The sequence below is a fragment of the Oryctolagus cuniculus genome, chromosome 4, assembly GCF_051225735.1.
Source record: "Oryctolagus cuniculus isolate XC-2025 breed Fujian yellow rabbit chromosome 4, ASM5122573v1, whole genome shotgun sequence".
Taxonomy (NCBI): domain Eukaryota; kingdom Metazoa; phylum Chordata; class Mammalia; order Lagomorpha; family Leporidae; genus Oryctolagus; species Oryctolagus cuniculus.
In genome coordinates, this window is record NC_142870.1 from 75,741,887 (window position 1) to 75,759,945 (window position 18,059).

The 18,059-nt window shown below is 42.6% G+C and overlaps 1 protein-coding gene and 1 non-coding gene across 3 annotated transcripts in view; both read left to right on the forward strand.

Annotated features, from left to right (window-relative positions):
• ARHGAP31 (Rho GTPase activating protein 31) overlaps positions 1 to 18,059 on the forward strand; it is a 128,906-nt gene that overhangs the window by 54,045 nt on the left and 56,802 nt on the right. The window lies entirely within an intron of this gene.
• Positions 15,524 to 15,601, forward strand: LOC127483064 (small nucleolar RNA SNORD58). The gene has a single exon (XR_007909033.1). It is a non-coding gene; the product is annotated as a small nucleolar RNA SNORD58 (small nucleolar RNA).

Below are 18,059 nucleotides of genomic sequence, written 5' to 3' on the forward strand. Positions count from 1 at the left end.
GAGAGAGACAGAGACAAAGGTCTTCCTTTTGCCGTTGGTTCACCCTCCAATGGCCGCCGCGGCCGGCGCCCCGACCGGGACTAGAACCCGGTGTGCCGGCGCCGCTAGGCGGAGGATTAGCCTAGTGAGCCGCGGCGCCGGCGCTTTAGTGTTTATGAAAATTAGCACCATTTGGCCCTCTCAGCAGTCATGACAGATACACAGGGTAGACACAATCTAAGCCACTTACCAACTCTACGATGTGACATGGAACCTGTTTCCTTGAGATTCAAGTCTCCTCCTCTCAAATGAGAATGGTAATTCTTACCTCACAGGGTGCTGTGAGGATCAGATCAAATACAAAGGCTATGAGGCACCCAGCCAAGCGCTCAGTGTGCATGTGGGTGCTGATTCTGCACACAAGCAGAGGCTGCAGTCTGCTGGAGGAACTGAAGAGAATTTCTTTCTGAAGCAATTTAATTTTGTTTGACCATATGGTCAAGAACACCTCAGACAGTCCCAGAGTTATTATTCTGCCTTCTCTCCCTGTAAGTATGCTGGCGCTTATCTGAGCACATGTCTTGTGTATGTGTGTGTTTTTCCAAAACACAAGGTCACTTTAACTGTACCCTACTTCTTCCCTTTTTTAATTTTAAAATTAGAACAAATTTTATGTATTTCATATAACAGATTTAGGAGCGTAGTGATCCTTCCCACTGACCCTCCCTCCTGCCCATGCTCTCACTCTCCCTCCTCCTTCCTTTCTTATTCTTTCTTTTAATTTTTGCAATGATCTACTTTCAGTTTATTTTATATTCAGAAGATTAACCCTTCACTAATTAAAAAATTCAACTAATAGGAAGAAAAAAACACTGTTCCTCAACAGTAGAGACAAGGGCTGTAAACAATCATCAAATCTCAAAATGTCAGTTTTGCTTATGTACATCACATTTTTGTTTTCACTATGTTACCACAGATCAGGGAAAACATATGGCATTTTTCTTTTTTGCCCTGGATTACTCAACTGGTCAGAAGAACTGATCAAACATTTGCATGAGCTTTACTTCAATGGGTGAATTGGGAAATATCACAGAAGTTGTTTCCTCATTAATGCTTAGCAGATCCTGTGTAGAGCAGGTGCCTATGAAATTATTGAACAGAAAAACAAACGAGTCTTGATGATCTCAAGGCATATGAAATTGAGAATGAGAAGACCACAGTTGTTATATTAGCCAGGAATTTATCTGGGGTCAAGGGCAGTGGAGAATCTAGTAGGCAGGACACATCCAAAAGGCATCTGAGGAAACTGGAACTAAGAATTTTGCCAGGCAGATACTTCATATATGCTATGCACAGTGAACAATACAATAGTGTAAGGAGTTATTTAGTAAAAGGGACATAAATAGCAAGACTGTAAGTGAATTTAGATCTCGGCAAAATAAGTCAGGTGACCAGAAAAGGGAGGGGAGAAGAGGTGCATCCAATTGTGGAAACCTGCAAAGGCTGCAAGGAGGGGATGGCATTCGTGACTATCTTAAGCTGGTGTTGCTGGTGCTGGAAATGATAAAGTAATGGCAAACCCGTGCACGGTGCTTTGTACATCAGGCACTGTTCTGAGTGCTATACATATGTTCAGTCATTTAATTTGCTCAATAACTCTGTGACATAGTTCCTATCATAATTCTCCCTATTTGATAGATGAAGCAGCAAAGGCAGCAAGAGGTTAAAAAAAATTTTGCTCAAAGTTACACAGCTAGTAAGAAGAAAATCTCCCCCAAATTAGCATTGTTCTTTCTTGAAATAGGGTTCTAAAGAGTATCAGGGAGTCCCATCTACTCTGAGAGCAGCAGGACTGTTCTTAAATATATTCCCATAAACTTAGGTGTTTTGGATGTTCATAGGGTTACTATACTAACCTTACGGTGGCAGGGACATAGGAGGCATGAGTGAAAAATCCGTCACTGATATTATGTAACAACTAGAAATCTGTGCGCAGCACACTCCTGTTCCCTCGCGGGGGTCTCCCAGATGTTCTCTCACATTCTGCCCTGATACTCAGGGGTTTTGAGCATTCCTACAGTGTTCATCTGAACCACAGTGGAACGCATGTCACGGCTTGTACCCAACCTGTGCCCCACCACATTTTTCCCAAGATGGTGGTGGTTTTTTTTTTTTTTCATATTTTTCATATTTGTTGGCACATTCCTCCAAGTAGAGACCTGATCGGTTTCACAGCCTGATGTCCCGTGACTTAGTGAGTGTGTCTAACCGTTGCTATGCCTAGCTGGACTTTGAAATTACAGTTGTAACCTGGGCCAGTGGCTTCCAGGATTTTCAGTTAAAGTCCTGCATCTTCATTTAGCTCCAACAGTCCTCGGCTAGAAACAGACTGAGGTCATTTATGTGTGAGAGGAAACACACTGAGAAAAAAATTAATACCAAATGTACATCAAGATCAAAAGGAAAAATGAATTTCTCAATGGATTACTCAGAGCTATGCGCAGACCGTTGGTTACTGCTACTTCACATAAAATTGAAAGTCAGAGCATGTTTCAGGAAAATTCTTAAAAAGGCAGGGACTAGCCAGAGGCTGAGATGGGGCATTCCACAGGGAGATTTTCCAAAGACATCTGAATCCTGAATTACACAGAGAATACGTCCTCCTGAAACACTGTGGTAAACGCCAAAAGCAACTAGGAGTTTCAAGGTCTGTGGAACTCAGGATCTGTAACAAAAACATCTTATTTAAATACACAAATATTGTAATGAAATCAGCAGCCATGAAATATTTGATTTCAGATTGTATTTTGATGAGTTTTAAAAGTATAAGAAATACATAGAAACATCTTAACAAGTTATTCTCCTGATTAGCAGGTGAGTATATGGAAGCGTGGCTCCTCAAGTCTAGATCCATTCATTTCCACTTGTTTATTGAGCAACTAGTAGGTGCCAGAGTGAAGTCTGAAAAACCAGCAAAGTAGTAGGCTGGTTCAGCTGGGATTGGGAATCAGAGAGACTCAGCTTAAAGATTTGCTCTATCACTTACAAACTGAATAAAGTTCACCAAGGAAAAAAAAATTTCTCTCAGCCTTCTATTTTTCATCTTTTCTTAAAATTTTGTTTATTTGAAAGGTAGGGTGATAGAGGGAGAGGGAGAGACAGAAGGAGGTCTTCCATCCATTGGTTCACTTCCAAATGGCTACAACAGCCATGGTAGGACCAGGCTAAAACTATGAGCTAGGAACTCCATCCGGGTATCCCATATGGGTGGCAGAGACCCAAGCACTTGAGCTATCACCTGATGCCTCCTAAAGTGTACATTAGTGGGAAGCTGGATCAGTAGGAGAGGGAAGCAGGGATCAATCCTACATACTCTGATGTGGGACACAGGCATCTCCAGCAGCAGCTTAACCTGCTGGGCACCAATCCCCACCCCTGATTTTTCATCTTTGAAATAAGGATAGTTGTAGTTGCTTGCAGGGTTGTATATGTTGAACAAAGTAATAAATGTGAGACATGTGGCCAATGCCTGACACACCATAAATGTTCTAAGAAAAGGGAAAAGCAAGAGAAGTTAGACTCCCTAACTCAGAGATCACCTGCTATCTTCCCACTCGCTTTTCTGTGAGGGCTCCCTGCTCTCACTTATTCATAGAAGAAAAGATGTGCAAAGTAGAAGTGCTCCTCATGGAGCGAAGGATGCTGCATACGTACAGGCTAGGAAGACCAGCACACTCATGAGATGAGGAAGCCTGGCTATGATGTCAAGGCTGGCTTCAACCCTGCTCTCTCTTTTCTTCCAGAAACCAAGTGGGGAAATAGCTTCTCCATAGAGAGGGGAACCACTGACACTTCTGGACATCTAGAAGTCTCTGATCCTATGAGTAGTCCGGCTTCCTGGCATACCCACCGCACTGCTGCCCACGCCTTTCTCAGTTCCTCCTACTTCTGGAGGAAGCTAAATCATGAGAAGCATCCCACGGATAGGCCTGTAGGGCATTGAGCAGGGCCTAGCAAAGAATGAGAGAGAGGCTCAGAAATGGGGTGGCCACATCGAACAAGTAAGAATACAAGACATTCAGCTCCATTTGAATTCCACATAAACAACAAATCATGAAAAAATTTATGTTTTAATACCCAAGGAGTCTTCAAAAAGTTTATGGAAAGTGCATATTATGAAAATACAATGCATGGTTTTGAAGTTTTTTTTGCACCAGAATAAACATTGTTTCATTCCATTTTCCCACAGACTTTTTTTTTAAAGATTTATTTATTTATTTGAAAGTCAGAGTTACACAGAGAGAGGATAGGCAGAGAGAGAGAGAGAGAGAGAGAGAGAGAGAGGTCTTCCATCTGTTGATTCACTCCCCAGTTGGCTACAACTGGCTGGAGCTGTGCCAATCTGAAGCCAGGAGCCAGGAGCTTCCTCCGGGTCTCACAAGTGGGTGCAAGTCCTTGGGCCATCTTGTACTGCTTTCCCAGGCCGTAGTGGAGAGCTGGATCAGAAGAGGAGCAGCTAGGACTCAAACCGGCACCCATGTAGGATGCCGGCGCTTCAGGCCAGGGTGTTAACCTGCTGCACCACAGTGCAGGCCCCTCCCAGAGACTTTTCAAAGTAACTTCAAGTGTTCCATACAACACTGGGGACAGATAACTGGATGTTCCGTATTTTATCTGGCAATCACTCAGAAAAGGAATGAAAATTTCCTCCATTTTCCTGTGCTTCTCTCTTATGTGAAGGAAGATACACCATCTCTAGAGTCCATCAACCTGCTGTTCTACAAGTCTTCCTTTGTATGGCTGAAGTCTGTAGCCCAATCCCTCTGAGTAGACGTTGAGTCAGAATCTCCACTGTGTGGACCATGGTTCTGGGTACAAGAATACAGAGTATAAAACAGTCCTTTACATAGGCATCCACTCACTAACAGAGGACCAGAGTCCAATGGGACAATGATCACAACGAAAATCTTGACAGTAATTGTTTGTACTTATTGGGAACCTACCGAGACATTGTTCTAAGCATTTTGCAGATTATTTTATTTAAATCTTACAACTACCTTGTGAGCTAGATTTTATTATTAACTCCAGTTGACAAATACAGAAACTGAACCTTGTAAGTGAGGTAACTATATCATTTTTACCCAAACTGAGAACATTTTTCACATGAAAGGGAGCACTTCCATTATTACAGAGAGCAACAGTGTAAAGTGGACCTGTCCTGGCTCACCAGAATTGTGGTATTGTACTCACAGGAGACACGCTGGTTTCACTGGTAGGAAGCGAAAGTGAGAGGCTTGGAACCCTGGCTGAATGACCCCAGAAGTCATCCCCTTAACCAGGAATACAGAGGAAGAGATGGAGTCACATGAATCCCTCTCATTAGACACTAAGCTCTTTTTTTTTCCCTACTGTGTCTTTGGTTTCTAGTACCCAGTTCCCAAGTATAGAGTAGGTGCCGAAGGATAGTTGAACAGATGAACCTGAGAAGCCCTTATGGAGAGGATGGAGGAATGCACAGCTTGTCATGATGGTGAGGGCCTTGGCTGGATCCCCTTTCTCTTACCTGACCCGTCTCTCCTCCCAGATGGTTAAGGCAGGATAAGTGAGACCAAGTCGTCCAAATTATTGCAAACCAAAATCCTGGGACATAAGCAACTCAAGACTAAGTCATACAAGGCTCCTGCCAGCCCCTTCCTAACTATTCCACACAGATACTCAGATGCCACTGCCCACCCTCTCCAGTCCAGCTCCTATAGATTGAGAATTGGTCATGTTATATGGGTCTTGATCCGTCGATTGCTCTCTATTGGGTCACGTGGCATCAGGGATGCTCTGTTCTCCTGGTAGAGCTGATCCCCCAGGGAAGTCCCTCTAGACCTCATCAGCCAGCTCAGGCCTGCTTTACTCTGTGTTCCCACCAGAGTCCCCAGCCCAAGGCCACCCCCTCCCACCCACCCTGATGGCACCCCTAAAGTCTGCTACCAACATCCCTCTTCTGTAGATTTAAGCTTAGGACAGGCAGTTGCAAGCCTATATACTCTCTTTAAACAGGAATCATGAGACATTTAAAACAATAAACAAACTCCTCCTCCCTGATGAGGATCAGCTGCTCAATTTTAAAGACGAGAAAGCAAATTTATAAAAGAAACAATCTCTGGCAGCGGACTCCCTTTCCTCTCTCTCCAGAGAGAGATCATTAAACCCAGTGACTCCTGCCTGACATCTGTAGAGTGAGCAAAAAAAGGACTCTTTCTGACATTTCTGTTCTACCCACAATTTAACTGTGTAATTCAACTGATGATAAGGTGAGGTCGTGGGCAGTGTATTCTAAGTATAAGTAACTTATTTAAATCCTCATCTAGTACCATGTTTTGTATGTTGGAATCCAATGAACATAATTCATTTAATTTGACTGTTAAGGGTGTGTCTAAGTTTAAATACCCTAAATTACTTCTGACACCAACGTGACAAATCCTGAGAATTAGTAACAAAAGGACTCTTAACCACTTTTCAAATTACTACTGTCCCTTCTCGGTCTCTCTCCAGCTCTTGGGCTTTGACGTTGTGGAGCTGGGTGATCTTGGATAGATCTCTGAATATCCAGGAGCCTCAATTTCCTGGCACTTAATTAAACAGGTTCAATAAGATATTTTAAGTTTCCTTCCAAGTCTGACATCACAGGATTCTTTTTGGTGGGCCAAAAAGTGGAGAACAGGGATAGAGTATGAAGTAAATGCTTGGAGGTAGGGTTGGGGTGGCCAGAAAGGAGAAAATAAATGTGGATTTAGGAAGAAGAACAAACCACTGGAGACAAAGATGTATTTGGTAGTCCCTGCAAAGGCTCGCTGTGCCCTGGCTAAGACCATGTCACCTGTCATGTCCTATGTGGTGTTTGGTTGATGGCCCTGCATCCCAGCCCAGCCTTTCCTTTTACTTATTCACCCCTATATGTGCTCTGCCTTGTTCCAGGCACTGCTCAAATAACAGGAAATTACCAGACTGTTGTGGGTAATGTCTTAAAAGTTGAGTAAGATGGACACACCTCTTCATGGAGTTCACAAAATAGAAGAAAAGCACATACTTAAAGGAAAGAGAACTCAAGTATTAATTCTGTACTGGATGCCAGACTACATATTACAAGTTCCTCCTCCTACCTTAGGATATCAGGAAAGCTTCGCAGTGCTGACCTGGAGCTAAGTCACCCAATGCCTGGATCATTTCTTTGAAGGTTTCTTGCTTCTAAATGATCCTGAACAATATTTTAAAACCCAGAGTCTTGCCCTTACTTCCTTGATGGAAGTTTTCAGTGATCTCCTTGTGTGCAAGTCCAGGTAGAATATCAGTCTTCACTTGGAGCCTCTTCCAGGCTGTTGCCCCCAGGACAGGAGGTTGCCGTTGTGTCCAGAGTGCTGTGCAGGCATCTCTAACCTGCTCTGTGTACCCAAGAAAAAGGATCAGAACTTGGGTCTTGCCTTGTAAAAGCTGCACATTCCTGAGCTACCCTGGATCAGATGGAGGGCAGACATTTTCAACTGCAAATCGACACAAATTTCGATTTTGATGTTTTAAAGGGTGAGGAGAGTAAAAGAAGTGAATAGCAAAAGAGAGGTTTGATATCCAGCTCCTTTAACTACAGAAATAAGAGTGTCAGAAGGTAAACTAGCATTGTCTTTCACTGGTTGTCTGCATCCTTTACATTTAATTTATAAACACCTCCTCCCGTAAGGAGATGCCCACAAACTTGACAGTAATCCTTGGTGCTATCCTCACCAGGGAGCCTTACTCCTGAAATGACTCTGAAGACAGCACTAAGAGCAGAGGTGCAGTCCCCAGGAGAGGAGCAAGCACACGTGGGTAACCACAGTACCCAGCCTCTGAATGAAGGCCAGTCTTCAGAGATGCATTTCAGGGAATACTAAGTAACTTTTGAATTGCAAAACTACGGAATAAAAACGGAATATCATCATCTCTTGCTGTTTTAATAGATAAAGATGTAGTTTCTTGGCCAGAAGCATGTCTTTTAGTTGGGATGTGTCAGAGATCTGAAGAGAAAGTTGGGGAAGAATAGAATGTTGGTCTCCGAAATACTCCACACCTTATTCCTCAACTGTGTTCCCTGGGGCCACAAAACAGCAACTCATAGAAAAGAGAATATCTTCAAATAAAAGAAGTTAGAATATCTCCATTTGTGCCATAGCAAAATGGTGCTCAGAAACCTAAACAAATCCACAGTTTGGTTTCATGTTTGTGGCAACAGAAGGTTGTAGGAAAAGTCCTGGGGAAGACTGCCCTCAGCCAGGTTCTAAAGAACACAGGAGCATCTCCTGGGGCCGTTTCAATCAGGGAAAGGAGAATGCAAAGGAAGGCAAGAGGGGTAATTTTCAGGGCACTGGGAGGAGCTTGATGTGGCTAGTAGGTTTTGAGTGTTGATTTTGTATCCTGCAGCTTTACTGAGTTCATTTATAAGAGCTAACAGATTTTTTCCCTTTTTTTTTTTAATGGAATCTTTAGGGTTTTCATGCCGCATGCAAACAGGGACACTCTAACTTCTTCTTTCCAGTTTGAGTGCCTTTTCTTTCTTTGTTTCGCCCAGTTTCCATGGCTGGAACTTCCAGTCCTATGTTGAGTGGAAATGATAAGAAGGGGCATCCTTGCCTTGTTCCAGATCTCAGAGGAAAGGCTTTCCACTGCTCCCTGCTCAGTGTGAGGTCAGCTGCATGTTTGTCCATTTCATGCTTTATTGTGCTGAAGAACTCAGCATGCCCTGCAAGAGACAAATAGGACGCTGTTAGAGTCCCAGCAGTCTTACTGCCTCTCCCCTCCCTGCCACTTCACCGTTCAGTTGCCCGTGAGCTCCTCACACACACATAAAAATTTAAACTGAAAAGGATCTCCGTCATGACTTTTCCAAGGGTATTTCTGAGAATTTTTAGGGGAATCTCCTGAAGTTCGTACTTTTAGGAAGCTCCCGGAAGACCTTCTTGCACACTCATATAGGTATGAGACCCTCCAGGAGGCTAGGTTCTGGGCAGGCTTCCTCGCCTCTATTTGAGCTTTTGGGAGTCAAGTTCAGAGTCCCATGGTAACTGCTGTGTATATTGAATGTGTAGTCTTGAAGCATGACCACCAAAGGGGTGTTTTTTCTTTTTAACAAAGAACTTACAGTGCTTGTATAATAAGAAACATTTTAAATATAACGAGCATCCAGATTTGCAAGCATAGAAGACATGAGTTGCCTGAAAAGGGTTACATAGTGCAGGGAAGTGCTGTTGTTTTCAGCAGGAAAGAGAGGCCTTGTAACAACAGGAAGTGCTGGGAGGCCCCAGTACCGAGCCTTCCAAGCAAAGCTTCTGGAAACAATGGCTGCCTGTGGCTCAGGAATATTGGGCAGGAAATGAAAGGATGCTGGTGGGGGGCGGTGTACAGGAGGAGCTGATAAGCACTACCTGGCTGCTCTTCACATAAACCTAACTAGCTAAAGATGAAGTTGGATTTTCTAAATGCTATGGTTTCCGATCAGAAAAAAAAAATGATTTAAGAAAAATACAGAAATGAGAAGAACCCACGGTGTCATAGGTCTGGATGCCATTAGGAAGCTGTACCACCTGGAAATCAGAAGGTATGATAAGTAAGAGAAGATGTTTCTCACTCTTAGAGCATGGTCACAGCACTGCGGGGAGATTCTTCAAATGAACTAAGCACCACTTGGAGCTAAGTCCTTGGAGGACTCCAGCTTCCATAAAAATAAGTAAGGTTGGGGTTAGTAGATGTCCATCCATACTGTAAGAGATACAGGTAAACATTCTGAGATTAAAGTTTATGTATTATTTAGTATAAATTTCTGTTCTCTGGGTGGGGTGAGTTGGGGAATCATGAACAGTACACATGAGAAAAGAAACAACACTAACAAACAAGAAATAACCCTTATGTTTTGTCCAGTAAGACCTAGATGTAAACCAGAACAGGTAACGGTGAGGGCCTGAACAGGCAGAAATTAAATGTGCCTTCTTTATCTCTAGCCTATCTTCTCCTCCCCACAGGAAGTTGACAGATCCTGGTGTGTTAGACCAGGAAGAAACATTAACAATCATCTAGATCCTAGTGCACCTGGAAGTCTGAGGCTGGGAGTGGCTCAAGGACACGCAGCTGGTTCACATTGCTGTAACCGACCTGTACCCAGCCTCCAGTACCTGGGAGAACCTGGGGGAATTCAGGAAAGAACATTACTGTCGGTCCTAAAATCTCAAACCTGTAGATCAGTATGAGAACCCAGCGTTTTAAATTTCTTATCCAAGTCCTCTCCCTCATCAAGTTGCTCTAAGACACAAGGGCACCTCTATAACCTGCTGGTTTCTGGTCTTCTCCATCCTTCACCTGTGCCGTGGTTCCCCTAATGTAAAGCTTATGGCTATGAAATGTACTGGGGAGGAAATGAACTTGGGATTCAGACAGACCTGTAATTGCACCCCAGCTTTGCCATTCAGCTGTTTGACCAAAGACAAACCAAGTAAACATACCTAATCTTTGTTTTCCATGTAGAAAATAGGAATAGAAGTGTCTACACCTCAGAGTTGTAGGAATTTAATGAGGAAAAAAAAAAAGATGTTTAAGCATAGTATTCCACATAGCATTTGGTTAATCTACTCCTGTGAACACCCATGAAGCATTCAAAAAAAAAAATAGGTGGCTGGACAAAGAGAAAAAATTATATATTATCTTCATTCTTAAGATGATTGGTGTTAGCAGGCTTATTCTCCTTGTTTATCTCTTACCAACCTGCTTAGTTCATGACACTTCCACTCTGCCCCACCCCCACCCTGGGACACGTTCTGGAGGCATATGTGAGCAGCCTCTGTATCTATATCTATTACAGTTTAAGAGCCTCCACCAGGTGGTAGCCCAAGGAGCAGGTGGCAAGAAAGCTGCTCATCCAGTAAATAAATCCTGATCAGGTGACTAAAACTCCAAATTGCCTTCCCCTAACCTCCTTCTCAAAGACCTATACCTTTTTATTTTTTTTAATCAGTGTTACACAGAAGAGAGGGAGAAAGAGAGAGAGAGAGTGAGAGAGAACAACAGAAAGAGATCTTCCATCTACTTGTTCACTCCCCAAGTGGCTGCATTGGCCAGGGCTGACCCAGCTGAAGCCAGGAGTCAGAAACTTCTTCTGGGTCTTCCACATGAGTGCAGGGGCCCAAGCACTTGGGCCATCTGCTGCTGCTTTCCCAGGCACATTAGCAGGGAACTCGATTGGAAGTGGAGCAGCTGGGTCTCAAACCCGCATGCATGTGGGATGCCAGTGTCACAGGTGTAGGATTTGCCCTATGTGCCACAGTGCTGGCCCCAAGGCCTGTACCTTTGAAGGGGAGAATTTGGGGTAGACTCTGATGAAGCAGCTGAAGGTCTAATCCCCAGAGTAGCCTGGTAAGTCATTATTCTGTACGCAGTTGGGAAGCCATTGGATGTTGTAGAGTAGGGGGTGGTTTATCATCAAGGTAGTGCTTTTTAAAAGATTTGTCTGACAGTGGAGATCAATCTTCCTTGGCAGTCATTAAAAACTCCCCCAATTTTCCTAAATACTTCTTTTGCACCAGACTGTCCTAATCAGCTGTTATTTCTTGTTTTGCCATCTTGTTTATACCATTCTTCAGGTACAGAAATTGGGAGACATTTACTTAGTGCTTGTTACATGCCAGACCCTTTTTTGGGGGGGATTTATTAATTTATTATTTGAAAGGCAGAATTACAGAGAAGCAGAGAGAGAGAAAGAGAGAGAGAGAGAGAGAGAGAGAGAGAGAGAGAGAGAGAGAGAGAGAGTCTTCCGTCAGCTAGTTCACTCCCCAAATGGCCACAATGGATGGAGCTGAGAGGATCCAAAGCCAGGAGCCAGGAACTTCTTTGTGGTCTTCCATGCAGGTGCAGGGGCCCAAGGACTTGGGCCATCTTCTGCTGCTTTCCCAGACCATAGCAGAGAGTTGGATGGGAGGTGGAGTAGCTGGGACTCAAACCAGTGCCCATATGGGATGCCTGCACTGCAAGTGGCAGTTTTACCCACTACGCCACAGCACCGGCCCCATGCCAGACCCTTAACCAAGCTTTCTGCAAGTACTGTAGTGTGAATTTTATCACATGATACCATATTGAATGATATATTGTATTATCTCAAGTCATCCCTGTGTATTAGTGCATCCCTACGTTTTGTTGCATCTTGAGCTGTTCTGCTTTATCCATTTGTCACAAAATTGTGAGCCCTTGAATATGAGGTCCAAGTTCAATATCTTCAATGGGGTCTGTCTTCCACAGTCGACATTCTATAAATGCACACAATTTCCTGTTCTTGTTCACCTAAAAGCCCTGCCTGACTTCCTCACCATGTGTAATCTTTTTTAAAACAACTTGCGTTACATTTTTTTCATCTGTCTAGGGCCCTTAACATATTTTGCTTGATATTTCCATACCGACAAAGTTACTTAATACCTCTGAGCTTCAGTTTCCTCATTTATAAAACAGGAATAAACACCTCCCTGGTAAAGTGGTTGTGAGGATTGCACTTAAAACATATAGCTAGGGGCCGGCGCTGTGGCATAGCAGGTAAAGCCGCCACCTGCAGTGCCAGCATCCCATAAGGGTGCTGATTTGAGTCCCGGCTGCTCCACTTCTGATTCAGCTCTCTGCTATGGTCTGGGAAAGCAGAAGATGGCCCAAGTCCTTGGGCCCCTGCACCCGAGTGGGAGACTCAGAAGAAGCTCCTGTCTCCTGGCTTCGTTTCGGTGCAGCTCCAGCCATTGTGGCCATCTGGGGAGTGAATCAGCAGATGGAAGACCTTTCTCTCTCTCTCTCTCTTTCTCTCTGAGAGAGAGCCTCTGGCTCTCTGTAACCCTGCCTTACAAATAAATAAATAAATCTTTAAAAACAAAAGTATAGTTCAGGGACCAGCACATAGTAGACATTCAATAATTGTCCATTACCATCTCAGCCTCATGAAAGCAAATATCTTACTCCCCTTTTTGCTGCTTGCGCTTGACATGCCCTCAGTACACCTGCCACTGTAGAAGGGGAGTCACTGTTACCAGGGAGGTGGCTGAATTGATAGCAGAGAACTCAGGGGTGGGTGTCGAGCATGAGTGTGAACCAGAGGGAGAGCCTGGACACTTCCACAGCACAGGGCTGACCTGACCTGGCAGCTGGGCCCAGGGTACACCTGGATATCCTCCCCTGCTCACTTTCAGCTGTCAGCTCCTGGGAAGTGTCAGCACTGTCCGGGAGGAGTGTCCAGGTTCTCCCTCTGCAGCCTCACTCAGCAGTGTAGCAGAGCTGGTCCTTAGCTACTCTGGGCCAGATTAAGCGAATACTTCTGCTTAACAAGGGGTTATTGCCTCAACAGGGTCATTGGACAGGGTTTCAGCAAATATTTAGAAGTTGCCTCACTAGTTTCAGAAACCTCTCTGGGTTCTTTAATAAACCAGTTTTTCAAAAACGTGTTTTTTAAAAGTTTTATTTATTTAAAAGTCAGAGAGAGAGAGAGAGAGATTGATTTCCCACCTGCTGATTCACTCCCCAAATGCCCATAAGAGCTGGTGCTGGCCCAGGCCGAAGCTAGGAGCCTGGAACTCCATCCATGTCTCTCCCATGTGAATGGCAGGGGCCCAAGTACTTGGGCCATCACCTGATGCCTCCCAAGGTGCACAACAGCAGGAAGCTGGATTAGAAGCTGAGCAGGTGCTGGAATCAGGCACTCCAACATGTCATTTGGCTGCTCCAAGTAATGTCAACTGCTGCACCTAAAACTTTTTAAAAAAAAATACTTATACTATATCTCCATCACAGAAAATTCAGAAAAGAAAAATTAAAAGTACAGGAAAGCAAAAATAATTTACTTTGTACTACTTACTATTAATATTCTAATGTGATTTTAAAAATCATTTACTATATTGAGAAGGGCTTTGAAGAGGCAGTCACTCTGTACTCTTTGTGTATCTTTTTTTCATTTTCTATCAATGTATATTCTTTTGCAACTTTTTCAAAAAGAACTTAAAAAAATAGATGTTGACCAGGAGGTATTGAGTGCTTCTAGGCGGGACCTACAGTGGTAGAATTCCAGTCCTCTTAGCAGTCACGGGCACAGAACCAAACAGCTCTCCTCAAATCATGCCTCCGTCGTTGGTCACCCACTCACAGGACCGGCCCTACTCGTGGGAGGACTTGAGTCACGGGAGGTGTAGTTCGGGGCTTTTTCTATTCCTCATCACTGTGGTATCAGAAAAAGCGTAGACTTTGGAGTCAGGCAAACCTGGGTTTGGGTCCCAACTCTGGCACTTACTAGTTGTGAGATGTTGGTCAACTTACCTAATAAGAATCATTTTTCTGATCCTCTGAAAAATCAGCTTTCAGGGAATCAACTTTCACATTTTCCAAATGAAGATAATCTTACCTGTTTCATGGATTGGCTATTATATCAGAGTGCTTCAAAAAATCAGATGAAAAGACAAGGTTATTTTGGTACAAAAGAATTTTAAAATCCATGCATAGTATTCTCATAATACTATTAGCTTTTTAAAGTCCCCCCCATAGAATTGAGAATGCTATAAAAACAAATAAACTCCACCTAAAGCAATGCCTGACAAATAGTGGGTGTTTCCCTCTTTAAGGGGCTCATATATGAATGAGCACAGAAAATCTATCTGAAGAAAATGAGCAATCTCCTGTTCATTCAGCAAAACATGTTGAGTGCTTATATTTTCAAGGCCACCCTAATGGAATAAGACATTGTACTTATTGTATTCATTGTCCTCATTGTCCCCAAGGAGCTCACAACTTCAAAACAGAGATGATGTAGAAACAGACACCTGGTGCTGGACACAGAGTAGGCTTGTAATAAATATTGTGGAACTGAAATAATTATGATTTTTTTAGCTTTCAGAAAAGGTAATGTATTCTTATAGTTCAAAAGTACAGAAGAACGCCCCATGGGAGACCAGGAAAAGCACCTGGCTCCTGGCTCCTGCCATCGGATCAGCGCGGTGCGCCGGCCGCAGCGCACCGGCCGCGGCGGCCATTGGAGGGTGAACCATTGGCAAAAGGAAGACCTTTCTCTCTGTCTCTCTCTCTTACTGTCCACTCTGCCTGTCAAAAAAAAAAAAAAAAAAAAAAACAAAAGTACAGAAGAACGTATAAGACATCTCCCTCTTACTTGGAGCACAAGCCCCAATCCTCCAGTTTCTTTTCTGGTAGGCAACTAAAGCTATCCATTTATTATATATATACCCTTCCATAGATACCAAATGCATAATGTATATACAGTATATACAAATGAATTGCATGTATATTCATTTATTGCCTCTTCAAAAAAAAAAAAAAAAAAACAGATGCTAGCATTCCAGTATGCTGGTCTGTTAACAATATAACTTGTTCTTTTTGCCTAACAAGTATCTTGGTGATTAGTCTGTTAGTACTTGAAAGTATCCATGCTGTGTATGCTGCTCACCTGCTAGTCATTGAGTGGCCCTTTTGGTTATAAATCAATTGCCTCAATATCTCAGTGCTTTTGCTGTGATGACAAATCTTAGGATTATTTTAGGTTAATCTTTGGATTAACCATGAAATAAAACATGTTCTGAGCAACCCTGATGTTGTAGAAAAAAAAAATCTCAGTGCTTATGTTCAAGAAACCCTTATTTTACTAAATGATGACCCCAAAACCTAAGAGTGGTGATGCTAGTGATTTGGATGTCCCTAAGAGAAACCATTCTCTTGCAGTGAAGAGGTGAAAGTTCTTGACTTAACGAGGAAAGGAAGAAGGTCATATGCGGAGGTTACTATGATCTATAATAAGAATGAGTCTCCCATCTGCGAAATTGTGAAGAAAGAAAAAGAAAATTCCTTCTAGCTTTGCTGTCACACCTCAAACCACAAAAGTTATGAACACAGTGTGTGATAAAGAGTATACCTTTGGGAAATAGCCAAGACTTCAGATATTTACTGGGGGTCTTGGAATGTTTCCCTAAGGATAAGGGAGAGCTACTGACCTGTAACAACAAAAAACATTGCATTGCTTAGTGTATTCCTTATGCATGTAAACAGGAAAGAACCAAAGTATGTAGTCAATATAAATCAGAAATAAGAAGCTCTTCTCTTGATAGCCAAAGCATAAACAGCAAAAGAAAAAAAATTAGATAAATTGGATTACATTAGAATTTAAAACTTATGTGCTTCAAAGAATACCATCAAGAATGTGAACACACAATACATAGCATGGACTAAATTATTTGCCAGTCATACACTGATTAGGGTCTAGTGCCCAGATTATGTAAAGAACTCATATATAATAAAATATTTTGACACAAAAATAGTAAAAAGAAAAAAGACAATCCAATTAAAAATAGACAGGATCTGACATTTCCTCAAAGAAGTTATGGCCAATATGAACATGAAAAGATGATTAGAACCATTAGTCAGAGAAATGCAAATCAAAACCACAGTGAAAACCACTTCACACCACTAAGATGACAATAATAAAAATGGTAGACAATAACAAGTGTTGATGAAGATTTTAAAAAATTGGAACTGTAGTACATTGCTGACAGGAATGTAAAATGGTACAGCTGCTTTGAAAAACAATTTGGCAGTTCCTCAAAAGTTAAGCACAGAGTCACTGTATACCCCAGCTATTCTATTCTTGGATATATATCCAAGACAATTGAAAACATATGTCCACATCAAAACCTGTGCCTGAAGGTTCTTAGCAACATTATTTGTATAGCTAAAAAGAGAGGAATAACTTAAGTTTCCACTAACTGATATATGAATAAATAAAATAAGAAATTTATTTAGAATATTATTCGACCACAAAAATGAAAAGTAAGTGCTGATACATGCTATAGCATGGTAGACCTTGAAACCGTTATGCAAAGTGAAAGAAGGCAGTCACGAAGGCTGGTGCATATGATTCCGTTTATATCACATATCTAGAACAGGCAGATACATAGAAACAGAGAGTTGATTAGTGTTTACCAGAGGCTCTAGAGATGGGAAAGTAAGTAACTAATCAGGGGTATAGGATTCCTTTTTTTTTTTTTTTTTTATTTTTTATTTTTTGAAAGGCAGAGTTACAGAGAGGGAGAGACAGAGAGAGGGAGAGAGAGAGAGTCCTTCCATCTACCAGTTCACTCCCCAAATGGTTGTGACAGCCAGGGCCAAAGTCAGGAGCCTGGAACTCCATCTGGTTTTCCCATGTGGGTGCAGGGGCCCAAGCACCTGGGCTATCTTCCACTGCTTTTCTCAGGTTTTATCAGGGAGCTCCAGGATTTGAACTGGCACCCATATGGGGTGCTGAAATTGTAGGCTGTGGCTTAACTTAATGCTGTGCTTTCTGAGTTGATGAAAGTGTTCTGTAATTAGATAGGTAGATGATTGTTTAACTTGTAAATTTACTAAAAACAAATAAATTGTACACATTAAAGGGGTGAATTTTATGGTATTTGAATTATATCTCAATGTTTAAAAATTAAAACAAGGGAAAACTTTTCTCCAAGGGCAGGCTAAAGTGCCAACATATTTAAACTTTTTTTTTCTTTAAAAATTAGACAGCACTTAATTTTTAAAGTTTATTTCTTTATTATTTATTTGAAAGGCAGAGCTACAGACACAAAGATCTGTTCATCTGCTGGCACTATCCCCAAATGTCTGCAACAGCCAGGGCTGGGCCAGCCCAAAGCCAGAAGCCAAGAGCTCCATCCACATCTCTCATGGTGATGACAGGAACCCAAATACCTCTCAGGCACATTAGCAGGAAGCTGGATTGAAAGTAGAGGTAGAATTTGAACCAGGCATGCCAATATGGGATGCAGGCATCTCAAGCAGTGGCCTCACTTGCTGTCCCATCACATCTCCCTTTTGAAGAATAAAAAACATTACCTCTTGTGAAATAGCACAAAATTTCGGGCCATTACTGTAGTGCAGCAGATTAAAGCCACAGCCTGCAGCACCAGCATCCCATATGGGCACCTATTCAAAAACCAGCTGCTTCACTTCTGATCCAGCTCTCTGCTAATGTGCCTGGGAAAGCAGCAGAGGATAGTCCC